Source organism: Leopardus geoffroyi, chromosome B1 (genome assembly GCF_018350155.1).
Source record: "Leopardus geoffroyi isolate Oge1 chromosome B1, O.geoffroyi_Oge1_pat1.0, whole genome shotgun sequence".
Lineage (NCBI taxonomy): Eukaryota > Metazoa > Chordata > Mammalia > Carnivora > Felidae > Leopardus > Leopardus geoffroyi.
In genome coordinates this window covers 16,481,949-16,496,697 of record NC_059327.1, presented here as the reverse complement: position 1 = coordinate 16,496,697, position 14,749 = coordinate 16,481,949, and the positions used below count along the sequence as shown (strand labels likewise).

The following is a 14,749-nucleotide window of genomic DNA, read 5'->3' as shown; positions in this document are numbered from 1 at the left end:
TAAAACTGCTATTGTTAAATTATATCTGTTTTATTAGGTTCCTCCTGGGTAGATTGTGTAGGACTTGGGAAAATCAAGCATTAGACATGTTCATAGAACAGGCTTTTTAAAAGCAGTTCAATGTAACCTGCCATCAATTCCCTAAGTGGCAATTCTCTGACTGCGTCCCCAGGGAAAATATATTGAACAGCCGAAGGTTAAGGCAGAGGAGTACAGTGAGACAGGAAGCAGCCAATCAGATGGCGAGGGTCTAAAGATCTGATGCCTCCGGGCAAGCAGCACCAAGCTGAGCTGGTTAGTCTCCTTTTATCGCAGAAGAGCACCACACACATGTCGTAAATGGTCCCTGTGTTGGCCGCAGCCACCAAGCAGACCCCGTAGCTAAGAAGAGTGGGATGCATGCCCAAGCAACTCATTCTGCACAGCGGCTGACAAGACAACGATATTCCTGTGCTGGAATGTTCTCATTCAAAGGTATCGGTTCTTTTTCATTGAGTTGCTATATTTCTTAAGAATTACGGACAGCAGAGATGCTGGTGCTGGAGAAAGATCTCTCCGCTTTCTAGCAATGCTTTGTTCCTGTTCTCAGTCTAAATGCCAGCCTTTTGAGATGCTTAACCTCTGGGGGAGCCAGGAATAAGCAGAATAAAGGAACACTTTACATTGCTTAAGCTCATGGTGCACAGACCCTTTATCAGGACAGACTCTTTGTTATTGTTGCTATTGTTCTGAAGGTAAGCCGGCTAAAAATGCAGCTTCAAATTGTCACATTCTGCTACATATATAACTAAAGAGACCCAGGGAAAGAACTGGGGGGAGGGGGAGGGTATAGGGGGCTGCATATCTTAAAGGTTGCTGCAATTTATCTAGCCATCTACCAGCCTCAGAGAGAGAAAGGGCCCCACGATTGCTGATCTAAGGTAGAGGAAAAGAATTTTGTCAGTATGAGGATCCCTGTATGCTTAAGACACAAGTTTTACAGAAAACGAACACTTTGCACATTCTCCTCCTGCTTAATAATTAAAATGCCTTAATTATCATTTATTACTGACAGCTGGTGTAATTGTCCAACAGTCATCAGCATATCAGGAGCCCTTGTTTTAGTTGCCAAGGTAATTGAAAGGATAATTTAATATGTTACAGAGTAACAAAAGACTCATGAGAAACATATTGCATTAGGTGAGGCATGAGATTGCTTTGTGGAGCATGTATTTTTTAGAGTGAGTCCCTTCTTTTGTTTCCCCTCTGTCTGGATTGATTAGCCATTAGAAGGAATGGAAAAAACAAGGACCTCCATCAGGTACCACATATTTAGACTAACAATCGTTATTTATTCTACACATCAGGCAAGATTTAAGTTACGTCTGACCTTCAATTGCTGGTCATAAGAAAGGTTTTGCTGGTTAAGCTGTTCATTATCCCCCACGGGACATTTGAAATCGCGCTTCGGTGGGCTGTCAATGGTGGCCTGAATGAAGTCAAGGAAACTGTTGTCCCAGGGAGCAGAAATGATTTCAAGGAGTGTTCTGCTTGGTTTTCCAGCTCTGTCTCAAAGGCAGGGCCCATTATGATTCTAATCTTCACGGCGAATTATCAAGGCTAACTTTTTCATATTACATCTCTGGAAAGCTCTCCCCAGTAACACAGATTCTTCATGAAGTTATTTTTTCAAAGAAGGGAAATTTTAAAACATTGATTATAGTTTCTGAATTGCCAGGTCAGTGGTATTTTTTATTCTCATTTTTATTCATTTATTTATTGATTATGGTCTGTGGGGCTCAATACACTTTGCCTCTGTGACGTCATCAATTTATATTACCGTACGCTTTGTGATTTTCAGTTTCTTTCAATATGTATGTACAAGGTGCATGATTTTCTTTATGCAATATCGTGTAAGGCAAGTAAAAGTAATGCATATAGCATTTGATAGTAATATTTGAAAATCACTATCTAAACTTGGAAAGTCACTATTTCGCTATATGTAATATAAGTCATTATAATAAGGTAATAGAAAAATTAAAATCTTACCTTTAAAATTTTAAAATCAACTATAAAATAAAAAAAGATGTTTTTCATATATGTGTAATTATTACCTTCTATCTATGTTTAAACCCAGATTGCCTTGGAGACGGTAAAATTAACCAATTAATTGGATGACTGTAGGGAATTCGTTTGCAACTTTGATGGACGGTAATGGGAATATCAGAATTACTATTATTTTGCAAAAGAGAACACAGAAGCATATCTCATGCTTCGACTATAAGAAGCATTTTTATACCTGGGATGATGGAAAATTTATTTCTACTAAAGAAGAATGAAGAGAACGGGCAAAATGTAATCTTAGAAAATAAGGTCAATAAGGCGTATTGGGACAGCAAGATACCGGTTACAAGGAATGAATTAAAGCAAAAGAAGGGGCCTTTCCTCTGAGGCAGTGTAGGTCGAAAATAATGGACTGAGATTAGACTTTGGCCCTAGACAGCCCTGGCTTAAATCCCAGGCCTACTACCATCAACTCCCTGCATAACATAGGTGGATTAGCCCCACCTGGCTGGCTTGTGAGTTAGGAGGTCCCATACTCATAAGTGGTCTGTATAAACATGAGAAGGATGTAATTAAAATGATACGATATCAAAGTCGGTTCTGACCTCATTGGGGCGTTCTGACCACAATGGTGGGGTGAAGATGGGATCATTCCTTCCTTCCGGTTAGAAAGGGGACTGGAAGCTGGAGAAAGGCCATGTTAGTTCATCGCTGTCTCCCACACCGTCCATTCTCTTCCATCTCCTTAGTGATGTCTACACTTGTATCTCTGGAGAGCACTGCCTTCAGTGGGATGCTTTGAAACTTATTTAAATGCAAATAGCCTTGGCCAGGACACTTGGGGGTAGTATTACACCTTGGTCTTCTGGCAGGCCCTGAGAGCAGATGCTGATAGGGAATGCTGAGTAGGAGAGAGATTTTAAAACGGTGTGGGGAGGGCGGGAGGGGCGCGAAGGGGGTGCTAGTTCCAGGCGAAAGGGATGCTATTGAGAGAGGAAGAGCTCCTTGAAGATTCCAGAGGCTGGGAAACATATGCTATCGCTCCAAGATAACGTAATAAACGCCTACAGAGAGACCAGGTCAACTAGGAACATAAAATTAGGCTGTGGGTCCGAAATCAAGTAGAAAGCCTAGGCGGCCAGCTTGGTGAAAGATATGAGGCATACAAATTGTTTCTCCTGGTCACTTGTGAGGTTGTTTGTGCCAGTAGTGACTTCGTGCTGTTCAGAGGAAGGACTTATTTACTGGCTGAAGGGGGATAAACAAGGGGAAAAGGAAATGAAATCTAAGGGACAGAGCGAAGTTTTACTTTTATGGCACAAAGGGTGCATGTGAGGAGATCATGTGAAGAATGTTGAAAACCAAGGTCAACTTAGATGTACGGAAAGAGCATCGACATAGCCTCTGAGCGGGGCAGGGGGAGTGGGGGGGGGGGGCGTTGCTCTTCGTATCTGTGTAAGTCTTCCAACCTCCCCCCAGTCAAGGCAACTCAACGGGCACCTCCTTGATTTTGTCAAACTTGAAATGACTCCCACTCGCAGCCATGCTCCCACCTGTTTGCGAGTGACTCAGTCTCGAGGAGACTGCTTGCTCCTGGAGACCCAATACTGAGGACACTGCCCCGAGGGTGTGGTGAATGGGAGGGTCCTGATGTTGGCTCCGTTGTTCGCTGGTCTGTTGACTGTACCTTTCACGTCACTGGAATGTAAACACTTCTCTGCAAAGCTACTCTGACTTTCCTCGTTTAGTACTCTAGTTTTCACCTTTCACATTCTAATTTTCACTTTTCACATTCTGCCGCCTTCTTAGAGTTTTGGCGATGTTCGTTCGTGTATCCCTCGCCAGGTTGGAGTCCTTTCAGGAAAAGGACAGACTGTGACTTCACATTTTACCATTGCCTAGCAAAAGGCCTGTCACATAGAAAATATTACGTCAATATTTGCTCAACTTATTAACACAGTTCATTTCCCAAGGAGCTCGTGGATGTATGTGCATTGTACTACTAAGCTACCTGGGTTACACGAAGGATCAAGTGGTCAAACTAATAGCCTCAATTTGACCTTGCAATAAAATCTGTAAACCAGGGGAAATTTACTTTTGTTGTTCAACGTCTTCCAGCAGCCTCCGGTCAATGTATCCTGGCACCCTGGGCGTACGGCCGGTTCCAGGGACCTGTGTTCGTGCCCAAGCAAATCCAATACGTCCACACTGATAAAGGATTAGCTCGCTCTTATTAGCGTAGGTGCCAAGGCCAGAATGTGCTTGGGAGTGTCAGGGAGGGCTGTCACGATGCAAAGGGACACCGGAAGGGGCTGCCCCCTCCACCGGAAGGGGCTGCCCGCTGCTGGGAGGTGGGGCTTGGCTTCCAAGACGGAAGGAGGGCAGGGTGGACAGAGCAGCAGCAGGAACCAGGCAGGGAGCTGAGTGGCTGGAGCCCGATGACGGACCTCTAGAATGAGCCAGAGAGAGCAGCCCCCTTCTAGCCACCAGAGAACACGTGAACCTGCTCTTTAGACACCGTACAGAGCAGTCTTCTTTCATCAGTTTTGCGAACCTTTCTTAGGCCTCTCTGCAATCCGTGTCATGGACTGAGAAGGGAGGCCAAGTGCATGTTTTCCTTCCTATGTCCGAAGTGGTTGTGGTGGTACCTGCCTGCTAATGACCAAAGACTGTGTCATTATAAAATCTCTCTAAGGCAGGTGGTGGAAAACAGTGGAGTTATTCTGCTGGAATGCTACCAAAAAGCTGTCTTGTTTTGTTTTCCTATGATGTCACTAAGGGATCGTTTGAAGGTCGTGTCTGGGTTTATGATCTGCGTGTGAATGCATCAGTCTAAGATGCCATCCTTCCCAGCCCGTTTGAACTCTACCATGAGACTTTTTCCCACCGGCGGACACAGGGAAACACTTGTATGTTCATTCAGGGGACGTTAAGCTTCGTCTGGAACTATCTGGGGACTCTCTACTCCATTCGTATTTTGCTGAGACATTCAAGCTCCCTCCCCGCAATACCGTGAGAACAACCCGCATCGTGCATGTGACCGTACAGTTTCTGACTTGTCTCTCTAAAGCATATTCAGCCTGTTTTTAAAGGAAAATCAGGCAACACTAATAAAAACCAGACTGCCAGTAAGTCAGCATGTGTATTAAAAATTAAAAAACATTGTTCCCAGCTCAGTCTTTCTTAAGGCTCCGAGTAGGCATTTAAAAAAGTCATTACTGGGGCGCCTGGGTGGCGCAGTCGGTTAAGCGTCCGACTTCAGCTCAGGTCATGATCTCGCGGTCAGGGAGTTCGAGCCCCGCGTCGGGCTCTGGGCTGATGGCTCAGAGCCTGGAGCCTGCTTCGGATTCTGTGTCTCCCTCTCTCTCTGCCCCTCCCCCATTCATGCTCTGTCTCTCTCTGTCTCAAAAATAAATAAACGTTAAAAAAAAATTTTTTTTTAAAAGTCATTACTGGGGTGCTAGAAGGGGCACTTTTCACTGCTGGGCCACATTATTGGGCACACAAGGCCCGCTAGGTGAATATTTGAGTTAGGAATCTCTGTGAGGTAACTAATAAAAACTATCACCAAACTCTCAGCCTGTGCCATTAACATACAACTTCCATAACCCACCCTGGTCTCTCCTTCGACCAACTGTGGCAAACCGTAGCTTTCTCCCTTGACTACTGTCCTTCTGAGAATTTATACGTTACCTGCTTCTGATTTCATTTTATTCTTCAGCCCGGGGATTGCTTCCCTAATTCGTTATCAAAGACGGGGCGAGTTTTTATCTGTAGCTTGAGGTTACTTTGCAAAACTCATTCTCAATAGCACCCATTACCAGTTGTAGCAAAAATTCTTTGTTCTCGTCCTCTTTTCTTCTTGCCCTTCAGTCCTTATGGTGAGACGGGGGGGAGGGGGGGAGACCCTCCTTGAGTTGATGTGACAAAATGCCCACAAGCGTTTTGAGAATGCCCATGTCCCAGATAGCTCTCCACCCACCGATTTCTTTAGATTGCTTTCCGTTAGCTTTGCTTAGACTCTTACGTCTCTCATTAGATTTTGATGGGCTTGTCTGATTCTAATGGGCTTTCTTTCTTCAACCTACTCTCCATACGGCTGCAGTTATGATGTTCAAAAACAAATCTGTCCACATTATTCCTTTGCATATGACATGTCAGAATGCCACTCCTCACTAACTTAGTCCAACCCCTCCCCAAATGCGGTAAAACAGAATATCAACTTTGCAATCAAGCGGACCTTCCTTCGGATCGTGACTGTACCAGGCGTCTAGTGGGCCCTTTGATTTTAGTATCAATGAAACGGGACTGATGCTATCTACCTCGTATTTCATTTGAAGTTTAAATAGGACAATAAATGCCAAGTATCTCTGATGCTGTCTGTTGACGAGCAGGCACGTCATGATTTGGAAACAATTCTTTCTGTCCCAGAGTCAAGTCCAAACGCAATTCTTGGCATGGCATCGAGGGGACTTCTGCTCTCTGCCACACGCCTACCTCAGTGGCCTTACCTCCTGCCCCTACCAATCCACTGCCTCCTTCTCCAACCTTACTCTCCAGCAATACTTGGATTCTCCAACAATATAAGCTGTGTCCGTCTGCATATCTCTACGGGTGCCTTTACACACGGTGTTGTTTCCTGGACATGGCATGCAGGCCTTCTCCCTGCTCACGTTCTCACAAATCTCCCGTTCACCATTAAACACGCAACTCAAGAATCATATGCTCCCGCTCATTGATATTCTTAATACCTTATCATAAGATATTAACATTTGATGATCCTTTCTCTCGGCCAGGTGCTCTCATTTACCCAGGTGCCAGGTGCCACGTTATCTAAGTTGATGCTGAAATTCACCACTCTACTCATCACAATGGTTGGTTTGTCTTCCCCACTACATTTTGAGCCACTCGAGTGTAGAAAAATGTGACGATCGTAGCTCGAATGAATGAATGAATGAATGAAGGGCAAGACAGATGGGTGGGAGAAGACAGGGAAGGTTCATGTGTAAGAGGAGATATCAAACCAGTCCCTGAAACGGGCCCGGTGTTTTAGAGAGAAAGTTGTAACGAAGCCCAGGAATTTTAGAGAAGATGCTGCGTAAATAAATAAACAAAAACAAGCGAAACAAACGTAAGCCAGAATGGACGGTGGGGATTGAAGAGATAAGTACAAGTCCAGTTGGTCTGATGGGAAACATAAAAAATAAGAAGAGAGAAGCTAAATCAGGAAGGTCCTGAAAAAAGAGTCGAGGACTGCATTAAGTGTGGATTTCAGTTTCCAAAGAAACTAGCCAGAGAAGTCTAGATAGAAAAAGAAGCAATCACTTCTGGAATTAATAGTAATGTATTCTGATCAGCACTTCCGTAGTGCTAGGCCATATGCTAAACATATTACATGAAATGACTTATTTAAACTTTTCAAATCCCAAGAGAAGAGGGATTCTGTCGTTCTCATTTTATAGATAAGGCAACAGAGGGTTGCCAGGCTTGTCTAAGACTACAGAGCCGGAAATTGGAAAGTTGGGTTTGAACCCAAGTTTACCAAAGTCCAGTGCTTCGACCCTTTATTACGCTGCTCTTCTGGTAAACTGTGGGAGATGGCTCAGGCTAGTGAAAAGATGAATTACTTTGGAAGAAAAAGCGTGGCATCATCCCCAAAGTTTGGAACGTGAGGAAAATCAAGAAATTGAAAGCAAAAGGAACAGAGATACTGGAGGAGACAGTCTTCCATTCCATGTTGGACTCATCGAAGACTATGGAATTTCTCTACCTACAGAGTGTATCCCCTAAAAGTCCCGTTCCTGGGAATACTGGAGACACCGGAGGATTGTATCCCTCCAGATGAGGGAGCGGTGAGAGGACGGCAAGGGAATTCAAGAAAACTGAAAGGGGGAAAACTACGAATGCCAGGACCATGAACCTCGGAGGCAAAAATCCGTGCTCCTTTGACCCCATCTTTACCATGCATGTGTGACTGCTAGAGAATGGGGTAGAAACTGGGGGAGAGGCAGCACCAAATTACAGCCCAGGGACCCGCACGTTAAGTTACTGCCCGAGGAGAGGTGGTTGATTTTATCCCTCAACACAGACAGTCATTGATGAAGGACAATTTCTGGAGTCAGGGAGCAATCCAACAGGCCATAATTTTGCATTTCATATCATTGAATGACATACGTTTTATCTGTTTGATAAAATAAAAAGCTACCTGACATTTTGGGGAAGGTTTTATTACCTTATTCAGCACTTTACATGCCACATTGTAAAGAAGTATGCTGTAGAATATGTCCTTTTTGACGAAATGAGGTTCAGATGTTCATCAAGTGTTAAATTTCTCCCGGTGATAATATTTTTGAGAGAATGAATCCATTATTTCGGGAAGAGGGGAATAAGGTCGAGGAAGAGATGGAAGTTTGTTTTGCTTTTCGGTTTGTTTGCTTTGGTTTGTATTCCCTTGGCTGACATTTTGATTGGAACACTATCTACCAAGGGAAAATATTTTGAAATATAACTGCTTGATGAATGCCATACATTGATTTTTCTGCAGTTCGTTCACATCTCTATCTAACCCTCCTCACGAGTTTTATGCCTCATGCATTTTCGGAATCTTTCAGAGAAACTTCTTTGTGGGTTTATTGCTCTTTTCAGCCCATCCCTTCTTTCTCCATTCTCAGCCACCTTCTCAATTCTCTCTCAATTTTGTTGTTGTTGTTGTTCAGATGATGGCAGTACCTTGTATTTCCGGGTCTCTGGGCCTATCCCCCTCAACCTCTGCCTAAAAGCCAGCATTCTCTTTCTCAAATACAGATCTACTCATGTTGGTAACTTCAACTTTTTTGGAATAGCTCTTTGTTCTTGGGATAAAGTCCAACTTCCCCCATGGGTTACAAAGTCTTAGTCATCTCTCAACCTGTGAGATTTTCTCCTAATTACCTCTGCACCCACCCTTCTATTTCATACATTTTGAACTACTCATAGGTTGCCAAACATATCTTGTTATTTCGCACCCCCACCCCCACCCCAAGCCTTTCTGATTGCCAACACTTCCCACCCGGAGTGTGTTCTCCACACCTCCTTGCTGCGACTTGATGACTTTGACCCCCAACACCTCCATCTTGGTGTGTCACCTGTTGTAGCAATGCCCCGCTCATTCTTTCCACTGCTCACATACTTACCCAGCACGGATTAGACGTCCTTCCTCTAATCTCAGCACCCGATTCCCATTTTTAATGTATGGGCCATGGTTTATTTATGTCTGCCTGGTTCTCAATGAAGACTTGTTGAATGAATGAATAAATGAATGTATGAATGAACAATGAGAAAAGCAAGAATCCTCTAAAATGAAAAGTGGAAAAGAAAAACAAAATTTTTTTTTCCAGGGGTGCCTGGGTGACTCAGTTAAGCATCTGATTTCAGTTGAGGTCATGATCTCATGGTCCGGGAGTGAGTTCCAGCCCACATCAGGCTCTCTGCTGTCAGCGCAGAGCCTGCTTTGGATCTTGTCTCCATCTCCCTCTGTCCCTCCCTCTCGAATGCACTCTATCTCTCTCTCAAAAATAAATATTTTTAAAAAGAAAAAATATTTTCTATAAAAACATAATAAATGAAACACTGTAAGAGGATCTATAGATGAAATCCAATATGCTTTTAATTTTTTTAAGTTTATTTATTGATTTTGAGAGAGAGAGAGAGAGAGAGAGTGAGCAAGTGTGTTGGCAGGGTAGGGGGAGAGAGAGCGGAAGATAGAGAATCCCAAGCAGGCTCTGTGCTGTTAGTGCGGAGCCTGATGTAGGGCTTGATCTCATGAACCATGAGATCATGACCTGAGCCAAAATCAGGAGTTGGATGCTTAACCAACTGAGCTTACCCAGGGACCCCAAAATCGAATATACTTTTAAAGATTTTCCGGAATTGTGCAATGATCAGGAAATAACTTGGGATTTGAACTGTCATCATTTTTCATTCTTACTGTAAAACATTGCCCATTAAATTAAGTCCCTCTGACCTAACCTGAGTCAAAATTTTGAAGACAGAGATAAAAAACGTGCTAATTAATATAGTATACCTTTTAAGTGTTGATAAGCTTGGCTATACATTTGGTTTGGCTTCCTCGTTTATCTAACATTCCGTTAGAAAGAAAATTGATGGGTTCAGAAACTCCTCAAAATGGCCAGCTTCTCATTGCAATAGTCCCTCGCTGACAGAAGCAAATAGGTAGATTAAGCCTCCAAGCAGTCACGGTGCTGGTATAGTATTTATCTTAATCGCTGAACATCAATATTCTATTTAATGTTCAGGACTCCTTTCCAAATCAACAGGACTTTTAAGTAAAATGTGGGGAGCACTGGCAAATATGACCACTTTGTTTACTGTGATTCATAAGCTCTAAAGGTCCCCAGAGCACTAATGATCTTACAGTTGAAGCCTCTTTGAAAGCCTTGGAATCAGGGCTCTTTGCCCCAAGGATTGTTAGTTGCTGCATTTGAGGAATTCAATAAGAGGGTGATTGGTAGCAGATGTTAGACGCCATTCTCGGACGGTGGTACCGATCCTACACTTAACTGTGCCATAGGATTCAAGGGAAAACACACTGTTTCATGGTTGCTGGCTTTCCCATAATATTTATTGGCCTACAAACAACTTTCATGAAATTCACAGAATCACACTTCTTTATACTTGTCTTCGTTTTCCAGGACATAAAGTCACTTGATCTGTCTGTCTAATGACTGCTTTCAATGAAGCTTCACACACACGTGTTGCAGAACTCTTTTGCATGCCAGCATTTGCTTGCTAAATATTTATGACTTTGTTCCACATTTCAGTTTTTCCATAGTGTGCAAAGTGTAAATGCATCAAAAGCGCTATGTGATTTCTGCACTCTGCATTGCAGATCCAAATTTTAGATGTGCTCCATCTTTATTGTATTTCATTATATTTATTTATGCTACATCTTTACGGTATTTTACTCTATTCTACAAATTCCTAGCCTGGACTCATTTGTTGGAAATGGAAGATCATGCGATCCAGATCTCTTGAAATGAAATGAAACCGAGATTCAGTCTATGTAGGCATTTAAGTGGCTTGGCCAACATCGTATACCCAGTCACAGAAATGTAAGTGTTGGAACCCTGGTCTTGAAACTCCCAAGCCAGTATCTACACAATGGCTTTAATTTTGTACCTAATATCCCTGCTTGGGGCCCTCCAATACATTTCATGCCAGTCATTCTTTAGAATTTGCAACAGATTCGGGAAAGGAGAATAGATAGTTGTTTGGGTAGTATTACAGGATAGGGAATTTTCATAAAATGGCTCCTAATAAAGAGTGCAGAATGACAAATGTAAGTGGGACATAGCTTTGATGGGTAATTTTCTAGAACACCATCATTAGCTTTGTTTTGACATTTTTCCATTTAATATGCAAACAGTCAACAGAACGGTTGAAAGAATGGTACATCAAATATCCACTACCTAGATTTAATTGTCAACTTTTTGCCATATTGCTACAAGCCCAGACATGGGCATTTTGAAGAAGCATTGGAAATTAAGTTGTAGACATCACGATTTCACTCCTAGATATTAGATATCCCAAGATATAGGACATTCTTTTACACAGGCTTCATTCCACAACACAGCTAAGAAAATTAATGGCCTCTCCATATTATCTAATGCCTGTTTCATTTTCAAACTCCTTTAATTGTTCCTTTTAAATTTTTTTAAGTATATCTGAGGGGAGGGGTTGGATGGACAGAGAGAGAGAAAGAGAGAAAGAGAGAGAGAGAGAATTCCAAGCAGGCTCCGCCCTGTCAGCACAGAGCCTGATGCAGGGCTTGAACTCACAACCGTGAAATCATGACCTGAGCCAAAGCCAAGACTCGCCACTTAACAGACTGAGCCACCCAAGTGCCCCCTTTTTAAAACGATTTTATTTTTTTGTTCTTCAATCAGGTTACATGTGAGGCTCATGCATCTAGTCTCTATTAATCTAACTATATTCCTCCCAACTATTCTTCCCCGTGACATTGACTTTTTGAGGAGAACGAAGTAGTTATCTTGTAAAATGTCCCACAATTAGAATTCACGTGGTTCTTTCATTGTGATGATGTTTACCTTGTTTCTCTTTCCCTTTGTCTCCTAGAAATGGAAAATTCTTACAGCTTGCATAGATATTGTTTATATGTTTTGGGCAAGATTGTGTCTTAAATGATGTTTTATATGGCATCACATCTGTGGGCATATGTTCATTTCCATGAGGCCAAACTTCGGCAATGCTACATTTGATTTTTTGACTAAGGTGGTGATTGACAGATCGTCCCATTACAAAGAAAGGTTTTCCTCTTTACAATCATTAGGCGATCTGAAGGCTGGTAATTTGTCACTATGTGGAATAGCTTGTCCCCCAAATAACTGCTAAATCTGTCCATATTGAAATGGCCTTAAACAACCGAAGAGCTCTCCTGGTTGTATCTTGCCTGAATGTGTTCAAGTTGTGATTTATGAAAGGAATTCTTTTCACTAGAAATACCATTAATACAAGTATATTCCATCAGAAGAAATGTCAAAAGCCTCCTGAAAATTATTGTTGAATTAAATGGTCTACGTTACAGAAAATATAGATGATGTCATACCGGATAACCGTGGAATTTCTTTTCTCTTGTCCTAACAATTAAATATGCCACTGTCTGTTCATCACCTAGGCATTAAACACATATCTCTTCTGTTACATTCCCAGAAATAATTAGAACATTTTGGGATCCATGACCTCTTACTCTGGCCATTCCCTCAGAATATGAACCACTATGAACTGTAAAGGAAGATCTGAGATGAAGGCACACATTGTCTCTTTCTCTATATTATAAACTCTCTAAGGACAAGAACTAGAATTCTGATTGTTTTTGGAATAAAAGCAGGGGCACGGGTGGAAGTTATTCTAGGTGAGAACATGAGAACACGTTGTCCTGAGGGTTAGGAGTAAAGAAAATATAAACCTGGGGTAACGTAGTCATTTAAATACATGCAGTACTTGACCCGAGAAAGAGAAAGAGTGCTTTGCTAAGCTGTGGGGGCTGCCGTCCCAGAAGCTTCCATTAATTCCCTCCTCCTACCAGCATCTCAAAGTTATATGCAAATTCCAAGGAGAAGAAAGAGGACATGTTGTCAGTATCGAGCTGCGTTTCTTTGAGTTCTATTTTTCTCATATGTAAAATAGGTAATCTGAAGTTTATGATCTCCACTGTTCTTTCCACCAGAACAACTAGAGGGATCCATGGGCCTGAAGTATGCTAAGATTTGAGGTGAGGCTGGAGAAATGGGTACAATTTGTGCAAGTATGAGGAAAGAGAAAAGAGGACAACCAGACCCAATAGAGTGTGGGCTAAGTGAGAGGCAAAGGCAGAAAGCAGAATGCCTCACTCTGCCTGGGAAGCAGGCTTTGTTTAAGAAAATCATGCAACGTAATGCTGGAAAGGCATGTAGGGCTCTTCATTTATTCAAGATTTTTGAGGGCCTGCTATGTGTCTAGACAGAGAGGATCCAGGGATAAGCAAGACAAAGCCCCTGTCCTCATGGAAATAGCCTACTGGTGGGAGAAGACAGATAACAGACAAGTAATAATAATAATAATAATAATAATAATAATAATAAAGCAATCTCACAGCCCTATAATAAAGTTTAAAAGGACAGGCTTTGGAGCCAGTCTGGATTCATATCCCATCTCCTCAACTTGACCTCAAGAAAGATATTTAAGCTTCCCATGCCTCAGTGCCTCACCTGTATAGTGAAGGTAACAATGGTACCTATCTCGTTGGGTCGGTGCGGGGATCCATAAGGAAAATATATTTTAGAGTTTGACTGTATTTACAGTACAGTGTCTGACACATGGTAGATTTGAAATAAATAAATGTTAGCTATTATTATTATACTGGTAAGTGCTGTGATGATAGTAAAGTAGAGTAGTAGTGTGGTTTTTAAGCATCAGCATTATTAACCTTTTGGGCCAGATAAATTCTTTGTTGTGGGGGACCGTCCTGGGCATTGTGGAAGTTTAGCAGCATCCCAGGTTTCTACCCATTAGATGCCAGTAGCATCCCGTCCAGTAGTCTTCGAAGAGAAAAAAGAACAGAGCCCTGAATGATGGGGGCGGGGGGGGGGGTGGAAATTCATGGAAAAAACCAGAAGAGAATGGGCTGGTAGCACACTTCACCAGGATAAAGGCCTTGAGGCAGGAACAAGTTGGTGTGGCCAGCGTGGCCAGAGAGGGGCAAAGACACCATCAGAGAAGCAGGTTGGGTCAGGGAATAGCAGACAAGAGAGAGTGTAGTAATAAATGTGGATTTTATTCTTTATGTGCTGAGAAGACATTAGAGGATTTTAAGCGTGATGGTGTGAGTCAGTTCCTGTTTTGTAAGTTTACTCTCAGACTGCTGAAGGGCAGATACAGAAGCAGGGAGACCAGTGAGGTGACGAATGCATAGTCCAGTCAGAGATAAGGGGCTTGCACAGGGGGAGCTAACGGTTATGGGGTGGAGACGAAGAGATGTAATCAGATTCTAATATATTTCGGGAGAAGAACTTATAGGATGGGGTAAGTGTATGTGGAATAAAGGGTTAATGGGGGAGAGGCAAGTTGGTACAAAAGGAGTTTCCATGATTCTGACTAGGCCTTGTAAAGTTTGAGCTCCCAGTAGTCAGCCAGGCAGTAGCTGGGCTGT

General features: G+C 42.6%; 1 protein-coding gene across 1 annotated transcript in view; it reads left to right on the top strand.

Annotated features, from left to right (window-relative positions):
• Nucleotides 1–297: 297 nt before the first annotated feature.
• The window catches only part of SORBS2 (sorbin and SH3 domain containing 2), a 348,480-nt gene continuing 334,028 nt past the window's right edge, over nt 298–14,749 (top strand). Inside the window, exon 1 of the mRNA XM_045453378.1 lies at nt 298–474. The gene's annotated coding sequence lies outside the window, so the exon portion shown is untranslated. The remainder of the gene's footprint in view (nt 475–14,749) is intronic.